Below are 15,246 nucleotides of genomic sequence, written 5' to 3' on the forward strand. Positions count from 1 at the left end.
TGTGATGTGTTCTTTCCTCCACACTTGCTGCAGCATTTCTTGTATTATTATAATGGTTTCTAGAGCAATAAATTACAGACACAGAACCAACTGCTGAAAAGTGTAGGCGGCTCACACAGCATGATGCAAATCACGCTGTTGGATACTCTTCCTTAGTAACAACAATGCCACCAGAGCACACGTGATTCTGCTCACCATAATACAACGTCGCTACACAGCACAGTTTCTGTTGGAGCAATGGAAATGGAATTTTCCATTGTCAAGGCCTTAACCCTGTAAAGTTATTTTGGTGCTTGAAGGTAGTATTCTAGTAACTGCATGTACATAAAATAAGCAAATCTATAGTCAAAAATAGTTAACAAAAGATATGGTCACCTGAGAGATATTACCAGATTATGATAAATAAATCAGTGATTTTCCAGCCTAATTTCTTGTGATCAAAATACCACAAGCCCCCTCCTAATAAGCAAAACTTAGCAAGCAGAAGACATAGTCCAGGTCATTGAATGAAAAAAAGGGATAGCAGTAAATGGTTGTCCCCTAAATCAGATTTCTTTAAATTATGAGAAATTATTGATTCCAAAATGCTACTCTGCTTATTCAAGCAAGCTAGATCTCCATATGTGTAAGATATTGTGCATTAAGCATATTTACATCCTCATTTGATCCAAATGTAATAAAATATAAAAGGTAAAGATATAATTTTACAAATGTCATGTAACTATAACAAAAATATGCTTAGAAAGTGGGAGTCAGAATTAATTTTTGCACTACTCAAAGATAATATTGCTAGGATTCATATGAAATAGACTTAGAGATGTGACAAAAATGAATGATAAATACCATGCAAAATTTGGTAGCTACATACAAAATTTGAAGAAAAAGTCAAACCGGCTTGACTAGTTCATCTGGAAAAGATTTTTATCTGAGAACATATGGCTTGCAACTGTCCATAAAGCTCTTATTTTGCACTAGAGAAGGTGACATTTATAACGTCCATTGTGTGTACATTTAAACAGGAGAGGCACATGTAACAACATATGGATGTTGTTACCTCAGGATGTGGGAGAAATCAAAGACCAATAGGTAGAAAGGGACATGGAATGTTTATTGTTCATGTTCCTGCACTATTTGACACCAAGTTGCACCTAGCACAGTGTACAGGTGGTTTTCGGAGGTGATAACCAGAATTCTAGTGTTCACACTTTGTTCTATGAAACCAAATCCTTTTCTCCTCCCATTCTTTGGAAATCACTTGAGAGTTTTATGCTTCTGATTTTAGTTTTTTTTTTGGTGGTAGTTATTTATTAATTTTTGAGCACATAATGGCTCTGTTCTCCACTGATCATCAATCGACCATCACTGATTCATCAATTTAGGATGAATATCAGAAAAATACAGTTTAAAATATGGCTTTGTGGCATATTATTTTTCTTTTTGTTTTGCTAGCAGAATGATAAGATTTTACAATAATACTAGTAATATTTCTATTCATAACTGAAGTTATTTAGATCTTAGCAACTCCATAGTGCTGTAGCAGAAGTGTCTTCTACAGCAAATACAAATAGATCATCCCTGTGCTGGCAGAAGGGAAAGGAAGGGAAGGTGGTATTTTAAAAAGAGAAATGGGGCAAAAGATATAGTAATGCATATTCTGGGAAAGACTACAGACTGAGCCATCTACATATAATTTTCAGTCATTCAGCAGATAATCTGGTCCCTCATTTTTCTAAGTGCTAATTTTATCCTGAATCATTGCCTGTTAGGTTGTCCTCTTTACTGATTTTGTCATAGCTGCTATATTCTTTTTCTTTTTAATAGACACTCCTGGAAAATACAAACTTTTTCTAAAAATATTTGGTGCACCTTCCTTTGCACCTGCTTTCTGAAATTTCTCTATTACCTTCAGAGGCTTATGCTTTTCCACAGTGAAGGTACTTGTTAGAACTGTCAAGAATAAAAGTGTCAAGATTATATTCAAAATCGTATTGATTAAACTCTGTGACATATAAATGCTTTTTTGATGTTTGCTGCTTATTTTTTCAGCTCATTTAGAAATTATCAGGCAGTTCACCTTATTTTCTGTTAAGGACTTTGATGCAAAGCCATAAATATAGCTAGAAGAGTTTCTTTTCATAAGGAAATGATAAATTTCTAAAATGGACTTGTAGTAATACTAAGCAAGATATGTACTAAGATAAGTACAAGATATGTACTTAGTAACAATACTAAGTTAGATATGTTGTGAGTTGATATGAAATGCCCAATACCTTGACGTATTTCAGCTTAAGTTTAGCTTTCTTTTGCAATATTATGTAGAATAGACATCTGACATGCAAGAAAAAAAATCACAGAAACATCTTGAAAAACCCTTCAAAGTGTACTTTTGTGGAATCATGTCCTTACATTTTATAACTGGTTTGTGTTATCAGAATAATTTTAAAATTATTCTTAAAATTAAAGGGTTTACTAAAGGTTCTGAAAACTAAAAACCTTCATCTAAGGAACACGGATATGAGCAATTATGATCTTTGCATTTCTCCACTACTCATCCTGCTGTGGATCTCACAGTATAATTTACAGCAGACTGCAGATAATTCAGTTTATGTTGATTGCTACCAGATTTAAAAGGTTGGTATATCATCCACAGATCAGAAGGATAAAAGAAATCTTTGGTTTAACTTCAGCTTTTGCTGGGCTTTAGAAAAGTCTTTAAAATATATTCAGAGTTTTAATTAGCCACTCAAATTTGGGGCATGGGGTGGGGACTGGGGAAGGGAGAAGGAGGCACTTTTGGAAAGGAGGCTTTCCCACTGCAGTGTGAGCAGTGCACACTGCCACACAAAAGCACACCTGCACAGTACAACAGAGACTGCTGCTGCTCACAACACAACACTTCTCTGGTGACAAAAGAAGTAAAGCAGCCACTCTCCTGGGTTAGCTATTCTGCTTTCATAGCCATAATCAACAAATGATGAGGCTTGATGCATTAACTCTGCCCTTGTGCTAAGTGTTGGAATGCTGGAAATGTAAACAATGAAAAAGAAATAAAAAATAAATATCTACGTAAACACATTTAATTAATTTTGAAATGCCAAAAAACCAAATAAAATTGTAAATAAATCTCTATTATTATGAATAACTCCCAGCGATATTTTCTTATGATTTCTTGATTTGGAAAAGACAAAAATGCCTGTCTGTATTTAAAAATTAATCTTTTATAAATAAGAAAGAGAAAGATAATTAAATAATTAAAATGAGAATTACCAAGAAAACATTTAAAGGACTATGCTTTACGCATCTTATTTTCACGAAGGCCTTTATGAACATTCTATTATGTTTTGGAATCCTTGAAAAGAGCAGTACTGCAGTTTAGAGATTATGAATTCTGAAACATTTATTTAGAGGGGGAAAGCAGAAATGCTTGGTACTTTGACATCACAAGTAAGGATAATGATATGATTCTGAAATACTAAAAAGAATTACTTTGTTTAAATAAGAAAATTATTAAAATATTACTACCAAAACCAAGGGAGACTGAACTGTGAAGACACAATATTATTTATAAATGAGAAATGCTTACATTTGTGAAACAAACAAATATATTTATTATATATATTATATAAAATCTATATATTATATAGATATATTCCTATATACAGGTTTGTCCTCTCTCAATTATCTAACGCCTAGCAATAATAAAAACAATTTTTAAAGGAAAACAGAGCGGCAGATGTGGGTTTTTTATTACTTTGAAATATTAATGTTAATTAATTAACACAATGTAACTCAAAAAACAATAACGTCTGGGACAATAATTCAGTAGCTGCCAGTATTGCAGAAAGAGGAAAAGTAAAAGAAATAGAATTCAAAATGGGGCAATTTCAATTTTCCATGTGCTCTGAGGAATCTGTGCAATTGCTACAAAAAGATATTAGAAAGACAGGAGGTGAGATGTTGACTTCCAGATGGAAATTCACAAGAAAATATTTAGGAGTGCTCAGCACTGACGTACAACAATCTAGAAATGGATTAACTCACTGAGACCATATGGGCAGAAAATAACTTGAGTTCTGTACGCCAACATGAAAGTAGTTTGGGTGACAAGAAAAACAGAAGGGCGAAGAACTACTGAAAATAACTATGACAGAGAGGTTTATAAAGCATGAGAATAACAAAAGGTCATTGTCATGTAAGTGAAGCCAGCAAGAAGATTTTGCAATCCCTACAGAAGGTATTTTGCCTGCCTCAAGGCCTGGGAGAATTTCCTGCAGCGGACAGGGCTCTTACTACTAGTGATGAAAAATCTTTCTCACATTCTCACAATGATCATTGATCAACAAAAAAAGCCAGAAGAGTCTAACAAAGCTGAAAGTTAAATAATGTATAGTTAATGTTTCGACAACTGGTCTGCAGTGTGGAATTCAGACCTCCTCAAGAGAACGCTTCTGATGTAGGATGTTGAAGTTTGGTTCTTAAAGCACAAGACAAACAGAGGGAGCTGGGGGTCACTTGGGGGTCTATGTGCAGGTATTTGCGGATAGGGTGGGCAATATCTAAGACAAGATGTTTGAAATGTCTGAGGCCTAAAATCTCAAAGCATAGGAATATATTGAGGCTCCTCCTTCAACTTGGCATCTTATCTCTGAACATCTTTAAAAATTTGAGGCTGTAAGCCATTTTTTTCCCAAAATTGAGGAAGAGGACAGACTTTTTTTTTTTTTTTACTTTCAGTACTATTTCAGGAGGTTACACTTGTCTTCTGTTTAATGCATGTTCTGTTAAGAACAAAGTGTGTCTGTTTATTCAGGGGAATTGCCCTGGGGAGAGGGAGTAAACAGGGAATGTAAAGGTGCTGACACATAGTACTTAAACGTGGTTATTTCATATAAAAACAAGAGTGGTAAATGCCAAACCTATTTTATTTTTCCTGCTGTACTGTTTTTGAGGCCAGAAATTTAAGGTTGGGGTTTTTGTTTGTCATTTTGATGGCCCAAAGAACCTTGAATTCTATTCTGCACAGAACATAATTTTAGGAGGCGATGAAGAATTTGTAATTACTTGTCTCAATCCAAAAATAGCATGTAGCATCTAGTATCTGCAGTATTCTTTAAGAAGGCAGTTATAACCCAAGAAGCTTTGCTGAACTAATTGCTTTCTTGGCCTTGGATAAAACCACAGGATCCCTAAAATTACTTAGGATTTAGCTAAACATAACATTACTCGGCTACCAAGATCAAGGCATTTTTTCATGCTAAGAAATACAGGCTGTTGTTGTTTTATGTGAAAAAACCTAGAGTATTTGGAGTTAAGGCCCCTCCAGAGTTAGGCAGTAACTAAGAGAAGAATTTCTGAAATAGAAATGGGCATAGAAGCCTAATGTTTTCCTAAGGAATAATTAGGGTCCCTTTTTCTAGACCTTGGTCTAATACTTTAGCATGCTATGTTTGAGAAATATGTTTCAGGAAGTGATAGACAACATTATGTATTCACTGGTTTCTATTACATCCAGCTAAGATAGTAATCATGCCTGTCAAAGGGCTCAGATTAAGCTTGCATAAGTTTCTGAGATCATAATGTTACTGGGTACTAAGCAACAGGAATCTAAGAACTTGTAATCTCATTTGTTTAAGAAACAGATACTTCCATGAACAGCACCTTTATAAAAGGATTTATGTAGTTTCATTCTAACTGTCTAATATCTAAGGAATTACAATTATGTAGTTAAATTCATTTTACTCCTTCTGCAGAACTAGGATATAATTTTGGATCTCTCGCTGCTACTCAAACATCTATTTTCAGGGGAATTTCAAGAAAATTACTTCATATTCCTCTTCCTGTGCTTTATTTGTCTAAAACTGATCAACAGTTTTGATGTATTAAAAGCACAATGTAAAAAGCTAATATAAAAACAAAAGTTACTTAATATCAGTTATTTGAGGAAACCTTGTGAGCTTTTTAATCCATAAAGTGGCAGCATGTTGTCCACAATCTTACTTTTTTTTTGTGTATCTCCTGTGCGTATCAATTAACAGTTCACTGTTAACAGAAGTGTGAAAACACACAAAGCAAAGATAATTTCAGGTGACAGATTTCTCGCTTCAGGGCTGTGCATGAAAAATTTAACAATTCTTAGGTAAGCATTTATCCTAAAAAGCACTTGCCTGTGTAACGGCTATGCCTTAAAAGGAATTTTAAATTCATACCATGCTCGCATTCTATAACCTTCATAATTTTATATTTGATATCACTCATCATTCTTATTTGTGCCTAAAGTTTGTATCTTCTTAAACATATCATAAATTTTTCCATATTTATATTATTTTTCTTCTGCATTGAATCTTTCAATTTCTTACCTTAGCCCCAAATATTTCATCTAATATGAAATATTTTAAACTTTGAACCAGATGAAAAAAATCATATACAGCTAAGAAGAATAAACAGATATTCTCTTTCCTCTTGTAATTTTAACGACAGTATTTATTCCACTTCTGAAAATACCAAATTTTAATTCAAATTCAAATTGTGATTGAAAACAAAATGTAAACAGAACTAGAAGATGGGTCCTTTAATCACACATTTGCAAGCCCATAGGATGGCTATCCTCTGGTGAAGGGAACCTTAGTTTTTCAATTTGCTTTACTGATTACAGGGAACATATGCCTGGAGTGTTTCTTTCTACCAATTAGTTATCCATGCAAGGACCTTCCTTATGTCACGGCTGCTTGATTTCCCTAAAAGCCTTTGACAAGGGGTTTTCATTGAAAGCCTTTTGGAAATCCACATATACGCTATTCACAAGATGATGCTTACACCATCACAAGACATTTATCCACATACTTGGATTTTTTTAAAATTTGCATTTAATTAAAAAAAAAAATAGACTTGTCTAGCAAAAAAGGCTGTTCAGTGATAAAATTATCATGCTTTATAGTAATGATCCATAAAATCTCTGTTTTAAATTTACAGGCATCATATATCAAGAAAATAGTATTTGGTTGCACTCTCAGCTCTAACACAGGTGTGAATTTAAAAATGATACACAAGTCATCGTCTAGAAGTGCCTATAAGTATGTTTTAAACTAAGGCTAACTTTAGTATAGTGTGGGAAATCTCATAATCATTTTGGTTAGGGAAGAATAAGCTTTTAGTATGCAAATTTGTAAGAAAAACATTTTGAAGAATTGCATCAGGTTAGAGATGTAAATGAGGCCTAAAATGTCTCATTAGGTTTTGAATTGCCCTTATCTTTTGTTGCCATTTTTTTCTTTTTGTTTTCTAAGCATTATGAATCTTGTGGGCTTTGGGGGTAATTTTCTTGCTTGACTAAACCACCAAGGGTTTTTCCAACAATGAATTATGAAATGCTTCTCCAAACTCAATTCTGCATGGAAATATGTATTGAGTAGAATAGAACGATGTAGTTTTATTTATTGAGTATTTCTCAGGTTTGTCACCTAACATTTTTGATTATATTTCAAATGACACAAGCAAATTCTGTAATACATTTGGTGTGATTAATAATTCATGTTTAAATTGAATCCAAATATCTAAAGCTTAATACAATGAAATATACATACAATTTATCTCTACTGAGAAAGAGACATCTGAAAATTTAGAATGTGAGACACTTCTTTATTATAAAATGCTTGGTTGGTAGGCAAACCATTTAAGCTCCTGTTTTAAACAGAAAACCTCAAAAAGCTTGCTAAATATATCAGGTCTCTTGCATTATGACTTATTGTATATAATCTTTTTCTCTGTTAACTTTTTACCAAAATAAAATGTTTCATTGCCATGTCCTAATGTTAGTGTGAACGTGCTTTGGTGTATTTCAAATTATTATGTTGACTTCTATTTTAATAACTTGTAATTCTGAATAGTCTACATTACTGAAATGATATCCTGAGGTATTTATTATTTATCCTTATTACTTAAAATAACTATGATTACAACAGTTTATAAACAGATTAAGTCACATGGACTTGTTTCCACAATTAATAATCTGCTAGACAAATTGAACTACTTTGAACTAAATGCAGGATGACATCACAATGGGAAAGGGCTTATTATGTTATATTTTGTGTTTGTGGGTTCTATGAAACAGTGTTTACAAAATAGCTTCAGATAGCTTAGATGACATGACTGCAATATGGCAAATTACTTGATGCATTTCTTTGCAGGGAAAAGAGATCACCCATATTACTGCAACTAGCAGAAGGAGAGCTTAAGATATTGCCTAAACTGAATTAGACTGAGTATTCCTTCAAATGAGAGCTTCATAAGCCAATTGCACCAAAACTCTGTCACTGTAGAGTTCCAGTCTTCCTAACTAGTTGCAGCTTTGCATTAATGTTGTGCATACACAGATGTGCATTTTCCACTAACAAACATACAGGCACATGTAACATATGATGGTAAATTTATCTTTCCCAAATATTTAATTCTCACCCATCCTCTTAAATGAAATCAGTCCACTCTGTGAGCAGTTCAGATAAATGTAAATATTAAATGTTAAATGTATATATTATTCTTTATTTAGGTAGCAGTGGCCAGTGATTTAATAGGCAGGTTGGATTTGGTGCAATTTTTCTTGTTTAGGGGTACTAATCCTGTTTCATCAGCAAGCAGAAACCTTCTCATTGTTTTAAGATACTCAGGGCATTTAATTTTTTCCACCTTTTTACTTCTTCTCTTCATGCTTAGCAAATAACTTGGAGATGTAAATGAAAAATAGATATGAGAGACTACAGTAACTTCTATGACTCTGGCTAAGTGATAAGAAATTGATTCTTTTCTCTTTAGCTAATTGCCCACTTCAAGGAAAAATCTTACTCCCAGGAAATCTCTGCCGTGGGACCATGGAATAGTAGGAATCTAAGAAATGTACATACTTCTAAGTCAACTATATTGAGAATGTCTGAGTGATTTTTGGAGAGTAAAATCATATGATGGTATAAAATTTGCAGTTTATTTCCTGAATATGCTGTACCACTCTTAGGTACTATGTCTAGAGAGCCTATGCTTGTTGCTTGGCTATAATGGAAAATGAAATTTTCTGAATATATATTAACCCTTTAATGGTGTTGGAGGTAGATCAGCTAATGTGAAAACAATCAATACATACTCTGTGAGCTGAAAGATGTAAAATCACGGCCTGCACTTTCTAACATTTACTTATGTTCATAATCATATTGTATTGCAGAGATACAAAAAGAAAGAGGGAAATCTTGTATGCTTTAAAAATGGTCCTTTGAAAACTTTTTAATACTATTTAAAAGAAATTCCTACCTATTCCTACTAATTTTTCAATTCTCTCTCTGATCCTGTTGTTGTGAGGGATGAGCAAGCAGCTGAATGGTGCTTAGTTACTAGCTGGAGTGAAACCATGGCATATGTACCATATATACATATATAAACCATATGAAACATATATACATAGAATTACATATAAATACATAGATATACATACAATTAGTATATCATCTAACCACAAAATTATTTTTCTTGAGATAAAATTGTAATGAGTCTTTTGAAACATTTAATATAGACAGTGTCCTGTGCAGGTGGAGGACTTTCTCTTTGTGTTGTAAAATCAACTGATGTTCAAAAATTGCTAAATATATAAACTTTTGTCACAACCCATCACTTGATAGTCTAATTTTTCTTACCAAGAGTGTTGTAGGAGCCTTTGGTTAGGTAGCATCCGGTCTTATTTACAGATTTCTTTTTGTCTTCATGAGACTCGTCTTGTGAGGTCCTACTTCCTACTTAGAGATGTTCTTTGTGCCAAAATTCCACTGGCTACAATGAAAGTTGATTTTTGGCAGTATGCCTGAGTAAACATATTTCAAAGTAAAAATTGAAAACCACCATGCTTTTCAGTGCATGTGTTTCCTATGCTTGCCTCCAGTGCATCCTTTTATAAATTAAAATTGAGCTCAATAAAATTATTATATTGTTTTTAGAAATTGAAATAATAATATGATGCCTTCACAATTCATCTCCAAACTTATTGATAACTATTTCAATGTTTCAGCTTGATACATGAAATAGCATAGAAACCAGGAAATAATTAGAAGGGAAATTATAGACAACTATATTTACACCTATATTTTTCCAGAACACTCACATTTTCACAAAGAGGACAGTGGCTTAAGGTCTGTGATTCCAAAGCCACATACCACAAGGACCAGAATGTACAGACAAAGGTCTGGAGACTGCGCAAGCAATGATGTGAAGATCTGAAGGAGACATGTTAGCCTGCCAAACACCAGCTGCATGACAAGTGGTAGCTGTTCCTCCAGCCATATACAGGATGCCTTTCTCTATTTTTTCCCCCAGATTTCCCATTGAATGCCACTCCTGGTTCTGGAAAGGACAGGGTTAATTTTTGCAATTGCTGCGAAGGGGCATGGCTAGGAGCCAGAGGTTATTGTATACCACCTCATACCATTGCTAGGGGTGGAGGAAAGAGACTCTCCTCTGAGGAGAAGGGGTTCTTGTCCAGTTGAGTAAATGTGGTGGAGGGAGTTGTCTGGTGTTGTGTATTATCCTGGCCTTCCCATGTGAACCGGTTCTTTCTTGTTCCCTCTGCCATTACTATTGTTGTTGTTACTGTGTGTTTTCTTCTTTCACTGCTGCTCCCAAAACATTGTCCTTATCTCAATCTGTGATCTTTACCTTATGGACCTCCAAATCTCTTCTCCAACTTGCCAAAGGGGGAGGGGTGAAGCGAAAGCAGGGAGTGACAGAGCAGCACATGGTTTGGAAAGTCTCAGTGGGGGCACAGGATTGGAGAATATAATTTCTAAACCACAACAATGCTCACTGTGTGCTGGAAACAGAAAGACACCTACTCCTGTAATCAAAGGAAAATGTTCTTTACTGCCATTAAAGTGTACATACCTCAAAAACAGAAATAGCACAGACTAGGGGAGAACAGGCAGTGGTGAGATCATGTTTACTTTGTAGAGGTTAATGCTGTGAACTTGGATTCTGGGATTAGTGATACAGCATTCTCAGCTATAGATTCTTACCCCTAAATTTTATGCTGCCTGTACTTTCACCGAAGCCTAAGTACTGAGAACTTCAGATTGTATTAGTCATTATCTTGTCCCATCTGTTTTTGGGGGTGAATAAAACAACACTAGGTATTAATTTCAGATTAGAGAAAGACTTCAGGACTCCTGTAATTTTTGACCAACAGAATTGTTTTTGTAGAGACAACACACATATATAGATATACTAATTAATTCAGAAGTGGAGCTCACTGTGCATCTGTAGGAAATTAATCACTTAATCACAGAAAATATAGTGAGTATCCTCTATTTTGGATAATAAGAAACAGAGATACAGATGAAGGATCCTTCAGGTTGTTATGTTTATTACACTGAACATTCCTTGCTGTCTGCTGTTTCAGTATTGCTACAGAAGCATGTGAACCTGTTCACAACAATCACACTTCACAGTTTTTGTTCTTGATATTCATCAAGGTCTGCCATGTTAAGTCATGTTTACACTTGTCACAAGAAATCTACTCATAGGAAGCCTTAGACCCACATCCTTATTAGAATTGCTGCCTGACTGGTTCCAACCCCTTTTTTCTATGTCCTTACTAGCACTCATCATTTTCAAGCCATCACATAGAAGCAGGAGAATATACTTCTTACTCAAAAATTCATTATATCTTAATCTTCCAACTAAACCAAAAAATATTTAACACTTTGACTACCCTCATTTGCATGTCTTTTAAATTAAGATCCAAGTTTTAAGCTTTTTGACAGTGTCCATGTTTGTGTCTTAAAAGCCCAAAACTTTATAATTTTCCTTACTTTTAAAGGTCAAACTCTGGAAAATATAATGGGTTGGTTTCAATTTAACCCAATCCAATTTTATTAAAGTATGTTGGTAAATAGTCTAGATACCTACCAATATTTGCAATCACAGTGATAATTTTTACAAGCTACTTTGTTTTGATATAGACCAAACATACAGATGTCACTAAAGGGATTTTATTCCATATTGTCATAAGAAAGTGTAATGTGATTTTTAGTAACATTCACATTTGAATTTAACTAATAGCTACATAAAAATACTTTGCTCTAAGAGTGAAAAAGTATTCACTGAAGATTCTCTATTAACTTAGATATTCAAAATCCAGTCCTGATTGTTCCAACTGACTTCATTTATGTAAAGTGGTATCATCAGTCCACCAAAATCAGGACAGAAGGACTGCCACAGAAATATGTATATCTGTGCATTCCAGTACCTCAGACATAAGCATACATTTTTTCTTTTATTTATAAATTTAGTCAAATATGTATCATCTGTAAGGAATACTGTAAAGAAAACCTGTTCCCAGTATTTTTGTGTTAAATCAGACAATAAATCTGGTTCTTGTTTGACAAATGCAGTCGAAGTAAGAATCAGGATCAATAAAAGTTGCTTTTTTAAAATGCTGAATACAATTAGAAAAGTGTCTTTTGAGATAAACACTTCAGCTGAAATCACTGTTATCATTCAAGGTGGCTTAAAGAAGGCAGACAAATTCTCAGAGACAGCAACAAGAGGGCATACGTAGTTAGATAAGAGGCAATTGTGGAGAAAGGTAATGGTGAACAGGTGTTAATTTGTTAACATACAGGTGAATCAGCACGGGTTTTCATTTGTGCTTACTGTGGATCTTTCATCTGTTAGATTCAGCTGTTGTAAGGACAAATGCTAGTAAAAAATTTCATCAGTTAGACAGGGAAGAGTGAATTTTGCTACAAGAAGATGTTTTTATAAAACATGAGAAATACTCCATTTATTAAAAAAAAACCAAACTGAACCAAAACAAAAGGTCCCACAAAAACCAAAGCCAAACCAATCTGTATGCTTTAAGGATGTAGGAGCTACAAGCAGTTTATTCCCTTTTGCCTTCCCCTCTGTGTTTTTCTCAGTAGCTGTACATTACCTATGCTCCAAGAACCGGCAGGAATTTGAAGTTCAACTACAATTTTGCCCTCACAACACGACAAAAATGCTACCTGAACCAGATCCATAACATTTCACATAAGGTCGAAGATATTCATACACACAACAAGCTTTCTTGGAGGAAGCTAGTTTGATGTTGTCTAATGTATCTGCTCAAAACAGAGATTCTGAAACAAGATATCAAATTGATCACTAAGTCAGTAGAAGCTGGACCTTGTAAAGCAAAAGCACAGTCTCTCAGGAAAAGAGTTTGACTGTTGCATTCGTAAGCACCCCTTGCTGGATACAGTCAGTCAAAGACTTGTCACTAGCTGCAAATGTGCTATGCTTTTACTGACACCATCTCCAGCTAGGGAAAAAATATACTGATGGCCATTCTCAAAGGATAAGATGTTTTAAAAATATTTATGAAAATAAACAGAGAATACCACTAACTTTCTGATGTAAAGTGCCAAGTGTTTCAAAAGGGAATGCAGTTTCAGATCATATTGCTAATGTTTCTTTTCCTAAAATGTTGACAGACTCTTCAAAACCTGGTGACAAAACTGATAATAAGATTTATCATAAACAATAGGATCTGAAGTCACAACAGAAGAAGTAGCAACCCTATACAGAAATGGGAAATAGGGAAATACGTTACATTCTGATCTCATTAAATGACTAGATGAGAAACTGAGACAAATATTGGGTAAAATGAAGTGCTGTTCAGGTGGAATTTAGGGATTCAGAGCCAAGAAAACTATGTGTAAGAATAATGTCTCATTACATAGTCTGTTCAGAAACAGCAAGCACCTACAGTTCTGCTGCCCTGTGTGACCTTAGGAACTGCTATCTCACTGGAGTGGAGCATCTCAGTTCACACTTCTAAGGACACTACTGTCAAATGAGCATCTTATTTCCATGGAAAGGAGCCTTGGTTGCCTTAGCCTTCGCAGCAAAATGGTTATGCTTTCTGCATATAAAATAAAAAAAGGAAAAGAAAAAAGTACCTGAAAGATCATTTCAGTGTTTTCCTCATTATTATTCCTAAATACTGTGGTATGGCTAGACTCAAGCAACTAGTGTTTCATTCCAATTTTTTTATAAATGGCTGTTACCTAAATGTATTTCTCTGGTCCATTTTTTTCATTTTTCCTTATCATGGGAAATTTTCATTTTTTAAAAAAATCTTTGATATATTTTTTATGTTTCTCCTTGAGATAACTAGCACATGTAATAAAATTATTTTCAAAAAAGCAGCAGAATATAAAAATTAGCGTGTAAGAATGGCATTCACTGGTTTCCATAATAATAATTTTATCCTCTTGGCAGTCCTGGTAACTGCAAAACGGTTCCCTCACTTTCAGGAGAAACAGTTTCACCTTTAGCAAACAAAAGAACCTTAAAAATCCTTTATTGTAGAGGTCTGAAAGTATAAACTAATTTGAAGGGGGGGGGGGGGGGGCTATATCTCCCTAAACTACCTTACTTTGTACAGATCATAATTTCCTGCAGTTGAATAAAATGAATCTATCTAGGAAAATGTCCTTTTGGCTTTGAATATCACATCAGATAACTTTAGAATTTTATGGAAACAGAGGTAGTGCAAGATTTTGAACGTTACTGACTTATTCAATGATGCTGGTCAGGTTGAAATACAGTTTTTTTGTTAGCATGACAACAACACGACCTCCAAAGTAGTGTCCGGATTTACTGTTCTAACAGATTCAGCAATAGGTATGTTTTTTTATGGAAACAGTGATCTTACTACAGCCCCTTGTTTGACTGGTGTTATCCCAGTATAACTATTATTTATACTGATTTAAGTACAAACACAAGAATGAAAACTATGATAAACATTGCTGGAACTTCCTTACAGCATCCCAAATGGATTTCAACAAAAATACTCTTATGTCTACAACTAACTGCTACAACTTTATTCTGTACATAAGCTTGATGAATAGAGTGAAGAACAAGAGACGCGGTGATGATTCTTTTCCTAGCCTCTGGTTAAACTCTACATATAAACAGAAAAGGTACAGCTTCCAGGGAAGATTTAATAAAACATGAGCACATTTGTGCACAAACTACCACACACACACATATACACTGTACATATCATTGCACATATTTGTGAGTATATATGTTTATCTCTATGTCAAAAAAAAAGAGAGATAAGCAGGCAATAGTGAGAATGTAAACGTCAGTTCATATTAGGATGTTTACCCAAAAAATCAGTGAGTTCACTACCTTGTACGTTTTAAGTGTAACTTAAGTGCTTATAATAGT

General features: G+C 34.2%; 1 long non-coding RNA gene across 1 annotated transcript in view; it reads right to left on the minus strand.

The window, feature by feature from the left end:
- Positions 1–15,246, minus strand: part of LOC137472181 (uncharacterized) — a 285,092-nt gene that overhangs the window by 22,371 nt on the left and 247,475 nt on the right. The window contains exon 5 of the long non-coding RNA XR_010998051.1: positions 13,816–13,930. This is a non-coding gene — a long non-coding RNA (uncharacterized lncRNA). The remainder of the gene's footprint in view (positions 1–13,815; positions 13,931–15,246) is intronic.

Source organism: Anomalospiza imberbis, chromosome 4 (assembly GCF_031753505.1).
Source record: "Anomalospiza imberbis isolate Cuckoo-Finch-1a 21T00152 chromosome 4, ASM3175350v1, whole genome shotgun sequence".
In the NCBI taxonomy this organism is placed as follows: Eukaryota; Metazoa; Chordata; class Aves; order Passeriformes; family Viduidae; genus Anomalospiza; species Anomalospiza imberbis.